The sequence below is a fragment of the Anastrepha ludens genome, chromosome 2, assembly GCF_028408465.1.
Source record: "Anastrepha ludens isolate Willacy chromosome 2, idAnaLude1.1, whole genome shotgun sequence".
NCBI lineage: Eukaryota > Metazoa > Arthropoda > Insecta > Diptera > Tephritidae > Anastrepha > Anastrepha ludens.
In genome coordinates, this window is record NC_071498.1 from 158,391,850 (window position 1) to 158,411,327 (window position 19,478).

Genomic DNA, 19,478 nt, shown 5'->3' on the forward strand with positions numbered 1-19,478 from the left:
CACGCGCGCGCTCTCTGTGCATAATACACATGCGGTCACAAATTTGCTGGTAGTCGCGCATTATTTTGAAAATATATACTCGTATGTACTATGTTTTTTAAAAATAACTTTTAGCTAACACGCAAGAAGAATTTTCATTTGAAAATCATTTATGTATGTACTCGTACATGTACAGCGATCTGGTGATATTCACACATTCACACGAGTAGAGGAGGCGAGGCGAGGCGGTAAGAGGCGAGCGAGCGCAACCAGGAACGAGAGCGTAAAGCGGAAAGCGTAAAGCTGTTGAGCCATCCCCACATGCAGGCAGGCAGTCAGTCGATCCGTATGGTGGACTCGTGCCGAAATCACAAATTTAAATTCAATCCAAAAGATATAATCAAAACCAACAACACGAAACAAAAAGCTATACTACACGTACATGCATACATATGTATGTGTGTATGTATGTATGTATGCACGTATGTATATATACATATATATTGCACCATACACTGTTCGCCACGAATTTTATGGTATTATAGATACACACTTTGCTTGTAAGGCACTTTTTGCCGATAATTCGATAATTTCCCTATAGCCAGGAGTACCCAAAATTCCATTCGATTGGAAAATTATTTTCTAATATAGTAAAAGTCGTGCACGTTTTTCTATTTTCTATTTGCCATTTGTTTGCCAAGCTATGGCTATGAGATGGTCAACTTTTTTAAAATTGCGAGTTGTAATTGCACTTTTCGCCAACAACAAAGTAGGCGGCGTTACACGTACTGCGAAAATTCGAAAATTTCAAAAATACTTTATATATCTTCCTTGTTTGTAGCTGCCTCCAAGTTAATTAAGCACACTTAAATGAAAAGATGATTAACAAAAAAAAATACTGTACATTTAGTATTTTTCCCGATTTTCCGATTTTCCGCTTTACCGACTTGCCGCGAGTATCTTTCAGCCACGATGTGCTCGCGCCGTCTAAACACTTACATATTCGACTTGGTCGAGCAGAAGTTTTCATCGTCGCTTCGTCTGCTGCTATGAAGAATATTTGATCCTAAAAATAAATCGGCTAAGGGAATGTTTTATTTTCAGCTACGAATATCATCGTTTATACGCGCACAATGGCTAACGAAGAGAGCGCTCGATCAATTCCGTTATGTACTCGTCGTATTAGAGTGTAGAGTAGGAAAAAGTAATGTAGCGGCGAGGCTGGGCGCACAATGGCACGCGCCACAAAGGAGTCTTGGCCTCGCCTCGCAAGTAGTGCAGAGAAAGTTGAGCGGCAGCACAATGCTCCTCTGTGCTTGCTCTGTTTAAAAAGTATCCGAAGAAGAATGAGAGCAAAAGGCAGTAGGCGTTATTGCTGCTCGGCGCTCAGTGAATTTGACAGCATCAGCGCTTGAATTGACGTAATTGTAAAGTTTCGTTGACTTATTATTATAATATTTTTTACAAACCACTTCTTTTTTATCCTGTTTCCTATAATTTGTGTTTTTCTTTTAAATTGACCTAACCTAACCTTCCATATTCGTATACAAATGTGGGCTATTTTTACATTTTTTACCCCCGTTCTCTCTCACAGCCCATGCAAAGTTATGTCCGCGTAAGATTACTCCCAAAATTTCATTTCAATCTAAGCGATATTGTATTCTATCATTCTTGAAATGTCCGCCGCTTTCGATTCACCGCTTCTCTGCTCGCTAGCGAACTCCGCTGCTCCCCAAGCGAAGAATTTGTATAAGAAAGTACCACGAATTTAGCGGTGATCAAACGTTCGTGCGTAAGCGAATGAATCAATAGATGAAGGAAATGGCATAAATCAAACATACGTTGGCAGCACTGAAGAAGAGCTGGCAAAAATAGCATTTGCCACAAATTGAGATTTGTAATGAAACTTGCCTAATATTAGAAAAGAGTGGTAGCAGCCCTGGAAAAAACCGCCAAAAATGGCATTTGCTTGGCAGCACTTATTGAGTATTAGTAATGAGGCTTGCTTAATATCAGAAAAGAGAGTTCGAAGGATTGAATATTGTCAGTTATACCATTTTTACGCTGATGGCGTAGCTTGCTCGTTAACTTTCACATGTAAATTTTTTCGGCAAGCGAGCAGAGCCCAAACATAGCGAGCAGAGAAGTGGCAAATCGAAGACGGTTTTTGAACCGTCTTAACTCACAAGCGATATGCTTGGGAAGCACAAGTAGAGATACTTTTCTTTATATTATATAGTGCATACTTTTAGGGGCAATACTTTCACAGGAATAGAATTACAAATAATTTGAGCAATATGAGAGTTGGAGCAAGACGCTTGATTCTTGACCGTTTGTCACAGGATCAAATAAGCTAGCATACTTTGAGGCGGCACGCTTTGAAAAGCAATGATATTACATAGAAATTTATGAAAAGTAAAGTAGTGCACTGCTGCTAAATTATAACCGACATTAGATTCAAGAAAATTTTTTTATTTTATTCATGACTCGTAATTCGAAAGCAGTTCTTGTCAAAATAATTCGTTTTTTTCTGTTGTCAGTTTTCACATATTCATTTTGAGGCAACTCTTCACCTTAGTTGTTGATTAGCCCATGAAAAGTTTTTCGAAGATTATAAAAACCATTAGAATGCGTGTGATTTACTGGAAAATTTGTCCCGAGTATTTCTATGGACTAACACAGGTCCACATCAACGAACTTCTCAGAAGGTGGGAGGAGAAGAAAATCGTTGAACACTGACCAAATTCCATCGGTTAGCGACAAGCGAAACAATTCCTAACGCCGAACAGAGGAACTTCTGATAAGCTGTTTTCACTCAGCAGAGTAGAGTTAAGACTTCTAACTGGTTACTTTACAGGCCACTGTAGCCTAAGATACCCCTTAAACAAAATTGATCTCTCTGAGACCTTCATCTGTTGATACTGTGAAATGGACACTGAAAATTCAGGAAACACCCTTTGTAAATGTCCTGCACTGGGTGGAAAACGGCTACACCCTCTTGGTGGTATTATGGAACAATAAACGCCAGAAAGTTCTAAAATTTTCAAAAAGCCTTCAAATATAGGTTACCTCAGCTTTTCACAACAGATCTCTTTTGGGGTCGCAGTGCGCAGTAGCCTAATAATAATAATAATAATTTAAATACTGCAAATTCCTGGAACTTTTAAAACAGAAGTTATTTTCCATCAACATCGATCACTAGAAAATATATGTCGAAATAAGAAATTTTCAACACAAAATATGGCGAAATTTAATTGCCTACTGTGATTCACAAAGAAGTGATTTCTGAGAGCTTTGGTGTTTACAGCAAATCCTACATTTAAATGTGTATGCGAATGTGTTTGCACATATGGAATTCACGCCTTTGTTTAGTACAAGACCGGAAAGGCTCTTTCAAGTTCGAGTTTTTATCAAATTTAATTTTTGAATTTTTTTTTTCTTAAGTTTTTATTTTTTTTGGGAGTCAAATCAATCATATTTTGAAAAGGATGTCATTATCTGTTTGTTAATCTGTTTTTGTTAGAGGGTCTCCACTATTTGAAGAATAAATTCTATTGTCATCCAAACAAATGTGAGACAATCGAAGTGTATTTAAAGCATCATAAAGTATCATTTCGGCTACTCATTTGCTGAAGCACTAAAAACTGCCACCTCTACAGTCGCCAGAATGGCCAACTAGCCTCAATCCTCTTAACCTCATTAGCACTTAGGCATTTACGAATGTGTAAAACTGCTTCTCACCCAAGGGTTTTTAAAAAATAATTCCGATTCACCATATTAAAAATGGTTTGCCAACGCTTGCAGAGGATCATCTGCTGAATAAACGTACCATTTTCATTAATTAATTTTTAATTAATTTGATATCAAACAAAAAGATCAAAATAAAGATTTCCAAATATTGTTTTTTATTGAGTAAAAAGAGTTGTTAAAAAAAAATTGGATGATTAATTTGTATAATTTTCTATATGGCAGCTCAACTAACTCAGCGATAAAGAAGCATTCAAGAAGTCATTAAATTCGCTCCTAAGTAGTAAATTTTTCAGCAGAATTGTCCTATACTCGTAAACTTTTGAAATTTATAATGCCAAGCAATGATCAGTTTGTCAAACTTATAGAGCACATACGCAAATAAATTCCTTTGATGCTTTCTAACTCCAACTTACGCTTTCTAAAATCCAGCTGGCTATTCTAAAATCCTATTTACGCTTTCTGAAATTCAACTGACTTATAAAATATAATTGACGCGTTTTAAAATCCTTTTAACGCTTTGTAAATTCGATCGACTGTTGTAAAATCCAACTGACGCCTTTTAAAATCCCCTTGACGTTTCCCAAGATCCCACTGACTATTATAGAATCCAATTTACGCTTTCTGAAACTCAACTGACTATTCCAAAGCCTAACGAAAGCCTTCGAAAATCACCTTGACGCTTTCTAAAATGAATCGACTATTCTAAAATCCAATTTACGTTTTCTTAACACCAACTGACTATTATCAAATCCAATTGAAGCCTTTTAAAACCCTTTTAACGCTTTGTAAATTCAAATGACTATTGTAAAGTCCTCTAAAGTTCCCTGAACGTTTCCCAAAATGCAGCTAACTAAAATCAAATTTACGCTTTCTAAAATTTAATTGACTATTCTAAAGCCCAATTTAAGCCTTCTAAAACCCAATAAACGCTTTCTAAAATCCAGCTGACTGTTCTAAAAGCCAACTTACGCTTTCTGAAATTCAACTGACTATTCCAAAGCCTAAAGGACGCCTTCGAAAATCCCCTTGACGCTTTCTAAAATTAACCGACTATTCTAAAATCCAATTGACGCCTTCTAAAATACCTTTGACGCTTTCTAAAATCCAATTTACTCTTTCTATCATTCAAATTAGCCTTTATAAAATCTCATTGGAAATGGTTTAGTGCTGACTACTTTTCGCTACTCAGTATCGATTCTCTTAAAAATGGTTTAGTACTAAGTACTTTTCGCTACTCAGTATCGATTATTTTAAAAACCGAAACGCTACCGACTCCTTTTGAGAACAGAGCACCCTCTACAGGATGTCCGTTGACAGAGTAAGGAATTACAAACCACTTATAAATTAGAAAAGAATTACTAATGATAAAAGTTTACTTCAATAACTATGACAAAGAATACAAGTGCGGATTTTTTTTTTAATATTCCCTCTAAATATTGACCGTCACGTAGGATACACTCTTGTAATTTGGCCTTCGAGTTCCATGTCACTCACTGTAGAAGTGATGTCCGGATACCAATAACCTCGTGAACGATTATTTCTTTTAGTGCTGAGATAGTCCCCGGGTTGGTTTCACAGATTTTACTTTTGAGGCACCCCACATAAAAAAGTCCATAGGTGTAATTTGGGCGACCTAAGTGGCCAGAATATGTCACCGAAACGGCTTATCAGTTTGAAGGTTTTAGGGGAGAAATCAACGACGCCTTGCTCGAACTCGGGGAAGCTGAGCCAAATTTGTCGATATCGTCGATATGATAGCTCAGAGGTTAAATTCATCACATGGAACAGCCCGCAGGCACCTGGTTCAGTTGGTAAAGGTTTCAAATCTGGGAAAATGGGTTCCGCATAGACTTTCCGTCGCCAACCTTCAGCAGAGAGTGAATGTGTGTTCTCAGCTGCTGCAACGGCTTGAAAATGAAAGTTTCTTGAACCGTATTGTTACTGGTGATGAAAAATGGGTCCTTTGCAATAATCCTGTTCGCAAACGCCAATGGTTAGATAAAGGTGAAACACCAGAACCGACCCCGAGACATGGCCTTCACCCCAAGAAGATTCTTATGTCTATTTGGTGGGATATGGTCGGTATTGTTTATTATGAACTTCTGAAACCAAACCAGGCGATAATTGCTAATTATTATTCCCATCAGCTATCAAACCTGAAGGAGGCACTTAAAAAAATCGACCGTCTTTAGTGAATAGACGCAAAAGTTTTGTTTCACCGCGACAACGCAAGACCTCATACCGCAAGGCAGACATTAGACAAGCTGAACGAGTGCGGATGGGAGCTAATGCCGCATCCACCATACTCTCCGGATATTGCACCTTCAGATTATCACATTTTCCGTGACTTCAATCCCATATGAGTAACAAGAACTACTCCTCAAAAGTAGCTTTAAAAATTTATATCGAAGCGTATTTTGGCTCCAAGGACAACACATTTTTTGAGCAGGGAATTAAACATTTGCCTAAACGTTGGGAAGACATTGTAAATAATGAAGGAAAATAATTATTGATTAATAAATACTTTAAACATCTTTTTTATTAATTTTAAAACCACCTTCAAAAAACGCACGAACTTATGGACTGACCTGATACCTACAAAAGACACAGAAATTGATTGCACTCGGCAATTTTCAAAAAATATCATACAATTATTCCACTGTTTCACAATGCACAACAAACCGTCACTTTGAAAATCTGAAGTGGCTGTTTATATTTTAATAGTGACCTCTGTCCTTTAGGTGACCACTAATGGCAATTTTTGTTCGCTACTCTATCGTTTAAATGAAAATGAGCTTCATCACCATAATAGTTAGAGTTTACCGTACGAAATCGCCCCAAAATTGTCTCCCACAAATTTTTACGCAAATTGCAGTCGTTAGGCTTAAGTGACTGCAAGATTTGAATTTTGAAGGGGTGAAGTCTAAGATCCTCCATATTCGTGTACAATAGTTTTTGAAAGTTCCAGAGCAGCCGCTCTCTTGCGCACGGATTGCCATAGGTTATCGTGCAAGCTTTTAGCAACGAGCTCATTTATTTATTTATTTATTAGAAATATAATTAAAAATAACTATATTACATTACGAAGGCACTAGTAGCTAGGACTATCGGCCTGAAATAATACTAATAGATTTTTTACTTATTTATAAAAAAATATATTAGAATAAAAATTAGGGAATTAATAAACAAAATTATAAAAGATAAACTAGTCCAATTTGATATATAAAATTATAAATATTCAACATATTTTCTAGAGAAATCTCTTTCAGTAAATCGGAAGGTTTCCTGCCGTTAAAGATATTGTTTCTGCCACTGTTATACTTGGTGCAGTAGTCTATTATATGAGTAATGGTCAGTGGACAGTTACATGCTGAGCAAATCGGGGCAGGCATTCCTTTTAGAAGGTGTTGGTGAGTAATATTTGTGTGTCCTAGCCGGAGTCGGGTAAAGAGTTTTGTCTGCTGCAGTGTCGCTCCTGTTGGAATAATTGCTTTTAGCCGTTCTGGATTTATGGATTTGTAACTGGCATTTCTCCCTTACGGTTGAGTGATAGATACTATCGATTATCCTGAGAATGTCGGATTTAACGAAGGTTTCGAAACAGAATGTAGGGATATTGCTGACATTTTTCGCTGCTTTATCAGCGTTTTCGTTGCCAAGAATTCCGCTGTGTCCAGGGATAACTTTTATTTTTGCCTTTTGCTGGGACAATTTATTTCGAATATTGTCAATTAAAGGTTCTCTGCTGTTTGCGCTCAACAGAGCTGCGATGGCAGATTTACTGTCTGTACAGATTATATATTTTTCTTTAGTTGAGGAGGCGTAGTCAATGGCGAAGTTTATAGCAGTCGCCTCGGTAGAAAATATCGAGTTGTGTGAGAATAGAAGACCACTCCTAAGTATGCTTCCCTTATCAGATACCACAGCAAATGCAGTTGAGGCGGTTTCTTTAGAGCCGTCAGTGTAAATAAATTTCCAGCCTTTGGCATCCCAATAGTTCTTGATTTGAAAGAATAGCATTTGATAAACAAGTTTAGAGGTGGTTTGTTTTGAATACATCAGTAGGCTGGTGATGAAAATGGATGGAGGAAGTTCCCAGGGTGGGAATCTCGATTGAAAAGTTAACATGGGCTTTATGGAAACGTCGAATTTCGCGGTTTCTTCCACCGCTCTGTATATAGCTGATTCACGCTTCAATTTTGTGGTTCTTCTGATGACATTTTTCAAGTCATTGCTTATAATTGGGTTACTGGAACAATATATCCTTGGAATTAAACGAAGTGTATTATACCTTACTCTATCACTCATTTCGGGGAGTCCCGCTTCGGCTAAAATACTTTTTGTCGGGGAGGTTGGAAGAGCTCGAAGACTTTTACGAACGGCTGAATGGTAGATTGCTGATATGTTCGCGAGGGTGCCTTTTGAACACTGTCCATATATTGGTAGACCGTAATCAGTGCAAGATATTATTAATGATTTTGTTAGATTTATTAGAGAATTTGGGGTAACATTACTATACCTATTTTGAAGCAAAGTATTTAATGAGATTTAATCTATTATTAAGTTTAAATTTAAGGTATTTACAATGCTCCTTAAAGCTAAGATTTTTATCAACTTGTTGCGCGAAACCTTCGCACCCATGAACGAATCCAATCGTTATATGTTACATTGAGCTTTCACGAGACATATTTGCTTGAAAAATTATGTAAAAATATTTATGACAAAATGCAAATGTTTGAAGTAAACAATTTTCTATGCCGAAGATATTGCATGATAAATAAGAATATTTCTTTTGCCAGCATTTCTCAAAGTCATGCAATTTTCACTTGGATATTTGCATATAAGAAGGAACGCACAAACAAATTTCTGTAAAGGCAAAAAATGATTCTAAAGCAAAAATATTTATAGAAAACACTCAGGCGTGTAACAAAATGTTTTTCGCAACAATTTGCAAATTTGATTGGCTCAATGAGAAGGTGAATGCATAATTGAATGATTTTTGTATAAAAAATTTAAACAGGTTTACTGCTGGAGTGCACTTGAATGCGCAATCTTTGCCGGTACGAGTATTGTTTGCTGAGCCAATTAGGATAAGGTGAATGAAATTGAAAAAAAAACAACAAAAAAAATGAATACACAAACAAAAAGCTAATATGCAAAATATGTATTTATGTACACAAAATATTTATGTGCTGCATTTCATGCACACAGAGGTGGAAAATTAAAGAATTGAATAAAAAATTTTATGAATATTTTATAAAAAAAATTTTTTACAGCACAAATCAATATAAGCGCCACATTGCATTCAGCTGTGCAATTCAAGTGCCTCTGCAAATTTTCCAATCAATTTACGCATTTACCGGGCTTTTCCCAGGAGCTTAAGCCGGAACGCTACATTTGATTGTTTCGTGCTGTAATCCTCCGCTGTCGCCCTAAGAGCAGCTGTTCTCTGCGCTATTCTCTGCCGTTCTGTTAATTAAGCCAGCTGCTAAACACTAACACAACAACAATGAGCTATGCAATCAAAAAAAAAAAAATCTAAAAAACAAGAGAAAGTATTGCAAAATAACAAAATAGACAATTTTCCTTTATGTTCCACTATTTGCACTGCTGAGTATGCAGCTGCGTAACAATGAATAACGGATAAAAGCAAACATCAAATGAATAATAGATGAGAAGACTGAAATTTGCGCAACAGCAAAATATAGCGTAAAAAATGAAGATAAAAATTGAGCTAAAATAGCAAAAAACAAAAAAAATCACAATTGCCAATGTAATATTGTCACCAGCGTAGACAAACAATAGCCGGTGGTGGCAATGAAATTTTAAAAGCGTAAATGGCATTCTAAAAAAATTGGGAATAAAAGCAAGTGAGAATAACAATGCGGTGTATCAAATAGGAAATGGTAAGTAAAAAAGTGCATAGAAGCACATTGCGTAATAAGATATCGCAAATAGTGAAATTTTATTCTGGAAAATTGAGTGAAATAAAAAACTTAATGGGCTAAAAAGCAAAAAAAATAAAATAAATATAATAATATAATATATTATATAATCTATACTAATATTATAAAGAGGAAAACATCTTATTTTGGAAAAAAATAGGGTTCCGTAAGATATTTGGATTTTTCGGACACAAACTGAAAAAAATCTTATATATAAAATAAAGTCAACTTTTTGTGTGTGTTCGCTAACCGGCCGTGTCTGCACCGAATTAAACCAAACTTACATACATTGTTAAGAAGGTATTGAAGATGGTTTCCGTATAGTTTGGATACCTATTGGTGGATAGGGCTCGAGATATAGGTCAAAACGTGGACCCGGGTAACCTTCGGATGTGTATGTACAATATGGGTATCAAATGGAAGCTGTTGGTGAATGCTTTAGTTCAGAGTATTTTTCATGCCGCTCCGTGACTAGGGTCTCGAGATAGAGACCAAAACGTGGACCCTAGAATGTGTTTGTACAATATGGATATCAAATTGAAGCTGTTGGTGAATGCTTTAGTACAGAGTATTTTTCATGCCGCTCCGTGACTGGGGTCTCGAGATATAGGTCAAAACGTGGACCCGGGTAACCTTCGGTTGTGTATGTACAATATGGGTATCAAATGAAAGCTGTTGATAAGTGCTTTAATACGGGGTAATTTTCATACCTCTTGATGACTAGGGTCTGGAACTATATGCCAAAACGTGGACCCGCCGTGTCTCTGCACCGAATTAAACCAAACTTACACACATTGTTAAGGAGGTATTGAAGATGGTTTCCGTATAGTTTGGATATCTATTGGTAGATAGGGTCTCGAGATATAGGTCAAAACGTGGACCCGGGTAACCTTCGGATGTGTATGTACAATATGGGTATCAAACGGAAGCTGTTGGTGAATGCTTTAGTTCAGAGTATTTCCATCCGCTCCGTGACTAGGGCCTCGAGATAGAGACCAAAACGTGGACCCTAGAATGTGTTTGTACAATATGGATATCAAATGAAAGCTGTTGATAAGTGCTTTAATACGGGGTAATTTTCTTACCTATTGATGACTAGGGTCTCGAAATATAAGCCAAAACGTGGACCCGCCGTGTCTTTGCACCGAATTAAACCAAACTTATGCACATTGTTAAGTAAGTATTGAAAATGGGTTTCGTAAAGTTTGGTTGTAATTCGGAGAAGTGGCAACGGGTACAGCGTTCTTTTGAGCCAGCCATAATGTCGCTTACTTTTTTAACGCTTGGGGCGGAACTGAACTGTCAAATTGACAGTGTGAGTTACAATGTGTCAATATTTCTTTCTGATTTGGATGCCATAAGGAAAAAACGTAAGTGCAACATGTAAAAATTGTTTGTGAATTTTTTTGGAGTGGATTTTGGAACAGTGAATAATTTCTTACGAAATTTGAGAATTTAATGTGAAATCCGAATGAAATTATGTGGAAAAAACAATTTTTTTCGTTTTTTTTTTTTGAAAAATATAAATGGATAATGGTTAAAAAAGCTCCAATGCTTAATAAAACATATAAATTGAAACGAAAAATTCATGGATGATCAGGAAAAAAGACGATTGTTTATTCATATGCGTTGATTTGAAATTTAAAAACAATCTTCTTTTTTCCTGATTTTCAATTTATATTTTATATTTACTCAAAAACAAATAGAAAAACAAAAAATATTGTTTATGCCAAAACGCTTGAATAAAGAATAAAGAAATAAATAATATGAAAACCATATATTTTCTGTTCTAAACCATATCTATTCTATTTTGGTGTGCCCAGCGAAGGGGGCCGGGTTTGCTAGTATAATAATAAATAAAATACAAAAGTGCGTGTAGCGTAGTACACATAACAGAAGTGAAACTTTCAAGACAGACAAAGAAAGAGGGAGAGACCCGAGAGAGAATGCAAGTGAGGGAGAGAGAGAGAAAGAATATATACTAAATAAATTCAAAACATTTGCCGGGAATACAAATAGACAAAATTTACAAAAAACGGGGAAGAGTCGACCGGTGTAGGTAAACGCTGGACACAAACCGTGGCAACAACGCGCACTACTTCGAGCGTTTATCACCCGCACAAACGCAGCGATTCTAGGACCGCAGCAACGGCACAACTTACCGCAAAGCAATACCAATAAATCCGACGCCGGAATGTATAGTACCCACAAGCACTAGCCAGGAAACGGAAATAAGCGCCAAAAGTAGGCACCAAAGAAAAACGCCAAGAAAATTGGGACCAAAAAAATGCCCCAAACAGTAGGCACCAAGGAAATATAACGCCAAAAAGTAGTCACCAAAAAAATATTTCCTACAAGTTTGCACCAACAAACAAGCGCCAAGAAGTAGGCAGTGATATTTCTCACTAGAAATTAGCAACCACAAGGAAAAACTCAGGAGCCAAAGGTGAATCTAAAATAATATAAGGTATAGCTCTCTCTCTCTCCTTATCCTCTACGCTATATCTTTTTTCTCTATCGCGGAACGAAAATGCTCAAAACGTTGCAAGGCCTTGAAATTTTCGCTCTGATGTGAAGAAGCACGAAGGGAACGAAATTGTGGACACTTTAGCCAAAAAGGCTGCAAACACTCCCTTCATTGGTCGTGAACCTTTCTTCGGAATAAACAAAAGCATCAAAACTGCCTTTCTGCGTGAGTGGGAACAACGAAGCTTAATCGAGTACTGGAGAACCCAAACGGGCATGCAGCAATCAAAAACACTCTACGTTACAGGAACGACCCAAATTTATATCCGGTCAAGGATTGTCACCCCTTTTGCATGCTACAACAGTAACATCTCACTGATCCAGAACGTATAAAAGGAGAGGCAGTCCTCAACCTCAGCAGAAAAGACATACAACTCTCACAAGAAAAAATTGGTGTGACAGAAAATGATTCTTGTAGGCTCTGTTTGAGCAGGCTACACGGCTGCACAATAATTATTTTTTAGGTCGCAGTGCACAAAAAGCCGTTTTATAATAATAAAAAATACAAAAAATGATATAAAAATTTACGCCCGCCGCGCTTGAACAGGTACAGGTACGTGCCGAGATTGGCTCCGTCGCTCCAAACACGGTGTTTTTAAGGTTGACGCCCGTCCGCGTGAAGGAAGGCCAAACAACTTCGTAGGCGCTGAATTGGAGGCATTGCACAATGAGGATCCGTGCCAAACGCAAGAAAAGTTTGCTTCAGTATTAGGAGTTACCCGCCAATCCTTTTCCAAGAGATTGCATGCTTTGGGAATGATTCAGAAACAGGGGACTTAGGTTCCTTATGAGCTAAAACCAGGGGATGTTAAACGTCGTTTTTTCGCCTGAGAATAACTGCTCGAGCGACAAAAAAGGAAGGGTTTTCTTCGTCGCATCGTGACGGGTGATGAAATATGGATTCATTACAGCAATCTAAAGAAAATAAAGTCATGGGGATTGCCCGGTCATGCTTCTACGTCGTCGCCTCGACCGAATATTCACGCTGTGAAGGTTATGCTATGTATTTGGTGGGACCAAGTTGGTGTTATTTATTATGAATTGTTAAATCCAAGCGAGACTATCACTGGCGATCGGTATCGACTTCAATTGATACGATTGAGCTGAGCACTGCGCGAGAAATGGCCGCAATACGCGGAGAGGCATGAAAAACTGATTCCACAGCATGACAACGCTCGCCCTCATGTTGCCAAACCCGTTAAAACCTGCCTTGAAACACTGAAATGGGAAATCCTACCCCACCGGCCATACTCTCCAGATATTGCACCTTCCGATTATCACCTGTTCCGGTCGATGGCACATGGTCTAACCAGCAGTTCCATTCATATGAAGACATCAAAAAATGGCTTGATCCGTGGATAACCTCAAAAGATGAACATTTTTAATTATTTAATTTAATTCTATTATTTCTACTTTTTTTAATTATATTTTTTTTATTTAAATAGGTAATTTTAAAAGTAATGACGTAAATTTAGATGATTTCTGCGAAAGTTTTGCGTGGAAAATCTCTAAATAACCAACTTTTATCAACCGAATTGAAATGTCAGGTTAGATTAGGTTAGTTTTAAAAAGTTCGTCAGATATTCCATTGGATCCGCCAGTTTGAACAATTATGAAAATTTAATTTCAAATTCGTAATCAGCGAGCATGGAAATCTTAACGCAACAAGTTTTAAGCCAATTCGATGAATTAAAAAAAAAAACAAATCGTCCGCCAATTTAAATTTTTAAAAGGGGAATTTTCGTTTTAAATTTGGTAAATCAGATTCATAGTCACCAGCGTCGAAAACCTTTGGGCAACAATTTTTCAGCCAATCCATTCAATTAAAAAAAAATATTAATAAAAAAATTAACAAAATTGTCCGCAGTTTGAATTTTAAAAGTGGAATTTTCATTTTGAATTTGGAAAATCGGACTTCAGATTCATAGTCACCAGCAATGCATTCAATTCACCAAAAAAAAGAAAAGAAAAAAAAAATGATAACAAAATCATGCGAAGTTTTGCATACGCCATTTTCAAAAGTCGAATTACAGATTCGTAATCAGTGGCCCTAAAAATAAATGCATTATTCCTAACCTAACGATTTTCACTATTACTAAAAAGAAAGAAACAAGCATATTTGCATACTCGCTTCAGTACAGCCGCCATTGTGGATTTTCAATTCTGCATTGTTTCGATTGAATGTTTATCAGCTCCGTCGCGGTAGCTAAATGGGTTTGTGCGCAGCTCCCAATCGATAGAATGCGTGTTCGAAGCCCACTATAGGCATGAAACATTAAAGGGAAAGGAAGTTTTTTTTTTTTAATTTTTAATTTTTTGGATCCCCAAGCTGAAATACTAAGCAGAATGCGCTATTACATTTAACATGGCAAATGCCACAAACGATCTTTGTTGCTTTCTCGTTTCACGTACACACACTGCCTCCACGTCGCGTTCCCTATATAAACTACAGGCAGTCGTCCGCAATGAATTAATGTGTGCAGCGAGCCACTATGCTTTAAAGGTTTTGCGGCGGGTCTGGAATCCGTCATGTAAAAAAACAAAAACACTCCAATGTACGATCTAAATAAGCTTCGGTAAAGCGCTCCCCCCTTTGGTGACAGACGAGGAAGGCCACATCTTCGTTGGCAAAACCAAATGCTGCAGGATCTATCAGCGCTCGGAATTTTTAGCTGACTCCAGCGAGCGGGCCGCCGTGGACGTTGGTTCGAATCGCTGTGAAACACCGAAATGAAGAAAAAGTTTTTTCTAATAGCGGTCGCCCCTCGGCAGGCTTGGAAAACACCCGAGTGTATTTCTACCGTAACAAAGTTCCTCATAAAAAATTATCTGCCATTCGGAGTCGGCTTGAACTGTAAGCCCTTCCATTTGTGAGACAATATCAAAACGCATGTCACAAATTGAATACAAACGTATATCAATAAGTAAAAATATTAAAAAAAGTATTATTTATTAAAAAAATTATTAGTTATTAAAAAAAAATTTATTTATTAAAAAAAAATTTTTTTTTTTTGTTAAAAAAAATAGTTATAAAAAAAGAGATTATTTATTAAGAAAAATATTATTATTTATAACAAACTGATTATTATTTATTACAAAAACATAATTTTTATTTATTAAAAAAATAATTTATTTAAAAAAAATGATTATTATATTTATTAAAAAATAAACAAAATGTATTATTTATTAAAAAAAATATTATTGTTTATTAAAAAATTAATATTATTTATTAAAATAATTAATTAAAATTAAAAAAGTTATTATTTATTAAATAAATTATTTATTAAAAAAGATTATTATTTACCAAAAAAAATTATTATTTATTAAAAAAATTATTATTATTTATTAAAGAATAAAAAATGTATTATTTACTAAAAAAAGATTTTATTATTTATTAAAAAAAGATTATTACGATTATTTTTTAATTATTTTATTATTTATTAAAAAAAATATATGTATATTATTTATTAAAAAAAAATAAATTATTTATTAAAAAAAACGATTATTTATTAAAAAAAATTACTATTTATTTGCCGCTTTAAAATATGTGTGAGTTAACAGTTGCTAATCAGTTTAGCCTTCGACTTAAATAATTTCTTGAATAAAATCGAAGAAATAAAAATACTCCAATAATGAACTGCTTATGCACGGAAGAAAAAAAATTCTTTGCGACGAGGATGGGATTCGAACCCACGCGTGCAGAGCACATTGGATTAGCAGTCCAACGCCTTAACCTCTCGGCCACCTCGTCACTGTTGCCACACTAGCGTACACACGTAACTATTACGAATATCTGACGCTGCTGCCGCCGCCGCCACTGCTGCTGCTTTCATTGTCAAGGGAGAATATCAAATTAAAAAAAAGTGACTATCAAAGAATAAACAAAGCAAAGCGCATAACGGAAAAGACAGAACATCAGTCAACATTAAAAAGTTGCAAAGCAATAGTATGTACAAAAATAGAAATGCTAAAACACAGCAACAATGTTAAAAAGAATACTATCCACTAGAAGAGAGAAAATTACACTGTACAACACACAACAAAAAAAAAATGGGCAAAAGGGAAAATGTGTAAGAGTTAAGTTCGTTAGTGTGTATTGAAAAAGTTGGTTTCAATGTATGTTTGTTAAAGTGCACATTTTCCGTTTTGACTTATTTCTGGTAGTTAAATTGAAACTTGAGCTTTGCTGTTTGAAGAGATTTGTTGTAGTACTTCATGGGGATGTTTTCCGAATTTGTTAACTTCATTTGACAGGTATTTCAAGAGACAAGATATAGACAGGGGAAGATTAGTCAGATGAATTTGAAGCCTTTTCTGGGCTAAAGCAAGGGTGTCTTATGTCTCCTTTACTTTTTGCGCTATATTTAAATTACTTGCATGAAGATTTGGGTGATGATTTCAAAGTTGACGATCTGAATATAAGAGGCTGCTTTTCTATGCCGATGATATAGTCCTTTTGCAGATGAAGTAAATACACTTCAAAAAATTATAAATAATCTAAAGGTCTACTATGAAAAATGGAACATGGAGGTCAACCTAGCCAAATCCGCAATAATGGAAAAAAAAAATAACGCCGGAATATCAAGCTTAAACTTCACAAATAATAACTTTTTTGATAAAACAAGTAAATAAAATTCGTTGTGAAATGAAAAATGTTTCAGTCAGTCCGTCGAGCTGTCCAAAGTTATGCGGCGGCGCAGGTATGGTGATACTATGGCGATAGTAAGTTTGAGAATCATGGCAAATTGCAAATACAATTCATAAAGAAAATGTTTAAGCTCCCAGGCTTTTTGTACAGTTTAACCCGTTATAGCTCTCTGTTATGAGCATTTTTTGACCTTTCTCACAAAAGGAACATAACAGACCCTTCTACTGAATGATTTTTTTTTATTGAGAAAGTTGTACTTATAGTTAAAACTCAATTACAACGAATATCTAAGCTATGGCTGCTTGGGTTGAGGTCTATTGGCCTTGTCTATATGCCCACATTTTCTGTTTTTACTCATTTCTGGTGTTATAAGTTGAATTTTGAACTTTGATGAATCTTCCGATAGGGTGATTAGTTCTGCGCCACCTTGTATATTTGCACATATTTTGTGTTTTTACTTATTTCTGGTGTTGTAGGTTGATTTTTGAACTTTGATGAATCTTCCGATAGGGTGATTAATTTTGCGCCACCTTGTATATTTGCACCTATTTTTTTGTTTTTACTTGTTTCTGGTGTTGCTAGTTGAATTGTGAACTTTGGTGAATTTTCCGATGGAGTGATTAATTTTGTGCCACCTTGCATATTCGTACATATTTTCTCTTTTAGCTTTTTAACTTTGGTGAATTTTCCGATAGGTGATTAATTTTGCGCCACTTTGTATATTTTTACATATTTTCTGTTTTTGCTTGTTTTTGGTGTTGTAAATTCAATTGTGAGCTTTTGTGTATTAAGGATAACTATTTTTAAGAGATACATATTTTTCTAATGCATTTTTAACCGTTAGACCTATAAATTTTGAGTAATTTTTGCCCTTTCCCATAAAAAAGAGCCACCTATTTTGGAGCTAGAGCGTTAAAATATTCCACCAAAACGTTAACCACTGTTTTTTCCATAGAACTGCTAAATACATTGCAAGCCAAAAGTGTTCTGACAGAAAGGGTGAAAACTTTGTTTCCTCTCAAATGAAAAAAAATTAAAAAAAAACAAAAAAAAACAAAAAAAAAACAAAAAACAAACAAAAAAAAAAACAAAAAAGAAACACAAAACAAAGAAAAGAAACAAAAAACAGAAACAAAAAAAAAACAGGAAAAAAACCCCAAAAAAAAAACTTAAAAAAAACCACAAACAAAAATAAGAAAAAAACCAAAGAAAACAACCAACAAAAAAATAAGAAAAAAACCAAAGAAATCTATTTTGGAGTTAGAGGTTTAAAATATTCCACCAAAACGTTAACCACTGCTTTTTCTATAGAACTGCTAAATACCTACATTGCATAACAAAAGTGTTCAGACAGAAAGTGTGAAAACTTAGACTCCTCCCAAAAGAAAAAAAATTAAAAAAAAAACAAAAAAAAAACAAAAAAAAAAGAAACAAAAAAAAACAAAACAAAAAAAAACAGGAAAAAACCAAAAAAAAAAAACACTTATAAAAAAACCAAAAACAAAAATAAGAAAAAAACCAAAAGAAAAAGAAAAAAACCAACAAAAAAAGAAAAAACTCAAAAAAAAAGCAATAAGAAGGAAACCATAAACAAAAAATCCAAACTTTCAAACCTCCGATCCGCGATTATCTTTTTTTCGCGCCCTCCACCAGAACCCATTGCCGAAACCATGCTATGTTGCAAAAACCTTGATTATGGCGCATAGTGTTACACCAAAAAAAAAACAAAAAACAATTGAATAAACGAGCTAAAATGTTTGCTTATCTAAGCAACTGATTAAATATGAATTTAGTAATTATGTATGTATGCGCATTTGTGTGTATGTATGTAGATTTTTGCACATTGCAAACAAAGCGACAATTGTTCGAAAAAATTCATTTAAAAATCTCAGTGACACTAACGAAATCAATAATTAAATTTCGTATTTTATATGATTAAATAATTTAAGGCCACAATGCGTGAATGCCGACAGTGAAAACAAATTTTTTAAACCCCATTTTCAACTTTTTTTATTTAATTTTTTTAAACATAAAATGAATTCCACTAGGCGGAAATTGTGTACCTAAAAAAACAAGTTTGCACCTCGGCTGCCACCACCACTCACACACAGCCCACACACATTTTTCGTTTTTTGAAAGCAGATACAGCAATGGGCATATAAATTACACAGAATACGATTTCGAATAAATACTTATGCATATACAGATATGCATACATACATACATACATAGGTATGTAAGTTTTTCAACTGTGATTTTATTAAGTTTAAAATGCAATATTTTCAGCTCGGTTAAGCTGAGTGCTGCAATAAAGACTGATGTCCGCGGGAATACAAATAAAAAGTTCTATTCGACATACTTAATATTTACCGTTATTGCATGTAGATATAAAATATTTTTTTATATGGACAAATGTGCATAATACCGTTAGCTAAAAAAAATTGTTAAATCAACGAAATGTTTTAACAGCTTCAAGTTTGCACTTTATATGCATACCAAAAATTTGTTCTAGAAATTTTAATTAAATTGTTGAACTGTGATGGAAAGTTTTTCGAATTTTTCTAATTATTATATAAATTTGGAAGATTTATATGGTAGACAATGAGCCATACTTTCATAAAGAAGAAAAA

The 19,478-nt window shown here is 35.1% G+C and overlaps 1 protein-coding gene and 1 non-coding gene across 15 annotated transcripts in view; both read right to left on the bottom strand.

Annotated features, from left to right (window-relative positions):
- The window catches only part of LOC128855676 (mucin-2), a 261,729-nt gene that overhangs the window by 142,073 nt on the left and 100,178 nt on the right, over positions 1-19,478 (bottom strand). The window contains exon 1 of one of the 14 annotated variants that reach the window (XM_054090776.1): positions 884-984. The exons of 9 other annotated variants lie outside the window; for them this stretch is intronic. The gene's annotated coding sequence lies outside the window, so the exon portion shown is untranslated. Of the gene's footprint in view, positions 1-161; positions 416-532; positions 985-19,478 lie in introns of those variants that run through there. 4 more of the 14 variants (XM_054090778.1, XM_054090777.1, XM_054090775.1 and 1 more) reach the window with 4 other exon arrangements.
- Trnas-gcu (transfer RNA serine (anticodon GCU)) lies at positions 15,870-15,951 on the bottom strand. Its single transcript has one exon. It is a non-coding gene; the product is annotated as a tRNA-Ser (tRNA).